At 36.9% G+C, this 3908-nt stretch overlaps 1 long non-coding RNA gene across 1 annotated transcript in view; it reads left to right on the top strand.

The window, feature by feature from the left end:
- The window catches only part of LOC118478229, a 6004-nt gene extending 2296 nt beyond the window's left edge, over positions 1-3708 (top strand). Inside the window, exon 2 of the long non-coding RNA XR_004858901.1 lies at positions 3424-3708. This is a non-coding gene — a long non-coding RNA (uncharacterized LOC118478229). The remainder of the gene's footprint in view (positions 1-3423) is intronic.
- The last annotated feature ends 200 nt before the right edge of the window (positions 3709-3908 follow it).

The following is a 3908-nucleotide window of genomic DNA, read 5'->3' as shown; positions in this document are numbered from 1 at the left end:
AGATAAACAGATAAACAGATAAACAGATAAACAGATAAACAGATAAACAGATAAACAGATAAATAGATAAACAGATAAATAGATAAATAGATAAACAGATAAATAGATAAACAGATAAATAGATACATAGATAAAGATTGATAATTGATTGAATCAATGAATCAAGGAATCATTGAATGAGAAAGTAAGCATGCAACTGTTGTTGTTTTTTTACTCAGACGAAATAGACAAACAAATTTTTTTTAAAACAACTACAAAATAAATAATTACGTAAATGAACACAGAAATTTAAAAAAAGAGAAATCATTAGAAAAATTAATAATTCCCAACTGTAAGCACGACAAAGTAGCGGACCAATGAGTATGACTACCATGACACAATGAGCGTGTTTGGCGCGGTCGGTCGTTCTGTCGACAACAGCAACAAGAGACATTAACCCCCCGTGGAGACACCTCATTACTATGAGTACAGCGCCGCTCAGACAATGGACAGGGGTCACTCCCTGGACCAGTCAAGTCGTTATTATGTATGTGTCCAAACTGACCGGTGGCGATCTGTGACGTGCACGGTGAAATGGCCGGAGAGCCGGTCGGCCGGTCGTCTGGAGCCCATTAATGCCTGCGTCCGCAGAAACAGCTGGCTGCAACAGACGCATTCATTCCAACATTGTTGGAAACTAGGGGGATTTTACTTTAAATGGGCTTTAAATGGGCTTTAAATGGGCTTTAAATGGGCTTTAAATGGGCTTAAAACATGTAAATGGTGAGCAGATAAAGAATGGCAGACTGTCATATAAGTCACGCCGCACGTGCGGAACGCAGTTCAAAAGACTGGGAAGTCCGCTCAGCCTGAAGTGTATCGTGTTTTAATTACCCCCCTCCATGACTGTTTAATCATGGCCAGAAAAAATTAACTACCCAAAAGTGTAAATCCAACAGCCATGTCGCCGGGTATTTAAACGAAAAGAAATAAAGAATTTGCATACAGAGCGTGGATTGACGGGACTCTTGGTGTGAATCCAAATTTAAGCAAAACAACATAAAAAGACAATACAACGTTACCATTTTTAATGCTTTATTTTTGTTTTAGGACAATCCAAACCCTCATAGACTCACAGACTGTATAAGTTCATGGCGGAATGATAAAAGACAGCACCGTAAACATACTATCGTTTCGCTCGCTTCATTCTTATAATAGGTGCAGAAATAAATAGATTAAGAAAATAAAGAGAGAAAAACATAGAAAGAAAAAAAAAGTAAAGTAAAAAAGGCCGCCGAGAGGATTCTAAAAGTAATATACCTTTACATGTATTCATGCAGAAGAAAGCAAGCTAACAAATACACAAACAAACAAACAAACAAGAAAACATACAAACAAACAAACACACCTAAAACAAACAAATAAACAAACAAAAAAGCAAACACACAACCAAATAACAAAACAAACAAACAAACTCACTAACTAACTAACTAACGAACTAACCAACTAACTAACTAACTAACTAACTAACTAACTAACTAACCAACTACCTAACTACCTAACAGACCACAGGAACATGGAGCTGAAAAGTATCAAAGAAAGTAAAATACTACATGTATATATGGCTTTATGATATCCTAAACTGCACGCATACACCAAAAGTACACGTTGTACCTTGTCGTATACTGTGTATAGGGGTATATGAAGGCCTATAAACGTGCCTGCTACTGTCGTGCTAAAGAAACAATCTAGTATTTTGTATTTATCATACTATTTATTCATTTTTTAAAACGTTATTTTATTTTATTTACGTGTATTTATTTATTTATTTATGTATTTATTTATTTATTTATTTACTGGGGAAGGGGTAAGTGTTTTACGACGCTCGCAACTGCATAATGTCATATTATGAGCGCGCTGGGGCACATTAAACATTTCCAGTTGATAGGAAATTTTAGAATTTTGCCCGCGTGGCTGCCGAAGCCTACTCTTATCGATTTTGGACCCCCAAGGGATCTTTAATGTGCGAAACTTGCACACGGGACCTCCGAGATTTTTTGCCTTTGTCCGAGAAGGCTAGGTGTAGATCTTTCCTACCAGAAGATCAGGGGTGTGGCTGAAAGACAGCAGTAAGAAGGAGCCAAGGAGTAGTAGTAGAAAGGCTGCAGAAAGAGTCAGGAGCCCAGAAGAGGGGGCAAAGGAGGTGAGAGGGTTTGGGGCAGAAAGTGGAGACGAAAGCAGACGACAGAACATTGCAAGAGAGCAAGCAATAGGTACACCTTCCAACCACGTACAAAGACAGAAATAAAAGAGAGAGAAAGCAAAGATTCGAAGTAGGTTCTTGCATCGAGACCCTCCAACCAACCACCCACACAGACAGAAACAAGAGAAAAAAAGAAGAAGGTTCATTCAGTGACACCCTCCAATCACCCACACAGACAGAAACAATAGAGAAATATTTTTTTTTAAAAAGCAGGTCCTATCAGATCCTATCAGTGTCTGACCCCCTCCAACCACCCACTCTTCTGTTTTTTCTCAACACCAGCTTCAACCCTCCCTCCCGCTGTCCACACATCTCACATCATTTTTAAAAGTACAGTATTTTATGTGTGGCATCGTGGTGAAATCAGGCTCTCGTCATAATAACAAGATCAAAAGAACCGACATTTCCACGTAAGTAGGGCATTTTTTATCGATTGTTTTAAAGCTCAATTAATTTTATGTCTATATTTTAAAACACATTACTGTGTGTATTTTTCTTTAAAATATTGATCAAAGGCACACAAAATGCAATTAAAGTGCAGTTTTCATGGACACTCAAGTTTCGGAGGTCATCAATTTTGGGCGGCTATTTTCTTGCTAGTTTTCCCTCTGACACCAAATTCACCAATTACACATCTCTATCTTTTTTTCGTGATGGATGTGTTTCTTTTTTCATAAAAAAACAAGACAAGTCAACACATTTTAAGAAGATATTACATGTAATGACTTCCACAAACTGACATCATCAGTTTTTGGCGGTTATTTTCTTCTAGTCTTCCCTCTAACACCAGGTTCAATGACACATGCTATACTTTTTCCCCACCGGTAATGGATGTGTTTCTTTTTTCATCAAAAGCAAGACAAGTCAACAAACTTTAAGAGGATATCAATAACTTCCAAGGTCCACAAATTGACGAGCGCCAGACTCCACCGTGTCGTGACACATATTAGGCAGTTTTTATAATTTTACAGGAGAGTCAAAACAAAACAAAAAAGCAACAAACAACCAAAGACTGAATGATGTTACTAAGAAAAACAAACTCTTTGCAAACTCTCAAAGTCATTGTCAGTTTTCATGGACACTCAAGTTGAGGTCATCAATTTTGGCGGCTATTTTCTTGTAAGTTTTCCCTCTGACACCAGATTCAATGACATTAACTCATGTCTTTACTTTGTTTTCAGGATGGGTGTGTTTCTTTTTTCATAAAAAGCAAGACAGTCAACAAACTTTAAGAGGATACCAAAAACTTCCCAAGGTCTACAAATTGACGAGCGCCAGACGGTCCACCGTGTCGTGACACATATTGAATATAAATAAGCAGTTTTTACAATTTTGCAGGAGAATCAAAAGGGAAAAAAGCAACAAACAAACAAAGACTGAATGATGTTACCAAGAAAAAACCAAAACTCTTTGCAAACTCTCCAAGTCATTGTTTTAAAGAATAAAAATTTGATAATAATATCCTATCATCTGTTGTTTTCTTGGTAGCAATATTCTGTTGGTTTTTCTTGTTGTTGTTGTTGTTGTTGTTGTTGTTGTTGTTGTTGTTGTTTTGGTTGTTGTTTTGGTTGTTGTTTTGGTTGTTGTTGTTTTTTGTTGTTGCTGTTTTTTGTGTTTGTTTGTTTTGTTTTTTTTGCTCTCCTGTAAAATTGTTTGTAAAAAATGC

This window comes from Aplysia californica, unplaced genomic scaffold (assembly GCF_000002075.1).
Source record: "Aplysia californica isolate F4 #8 unplaced genomic scaffold, AplCal3.0 scaffold00428, whole genome shotgun sequence".
NCBI lineage: Eukaryota > Metazoa > Mollusca > Gastropoda > Aplysiida > Aplysiidae > Aplysia > Aplysia californica.
Note: the sequence above shows the minus strand (reverse complement) of the source record. Positions and strands in the feature narration are given on the sequence as shown.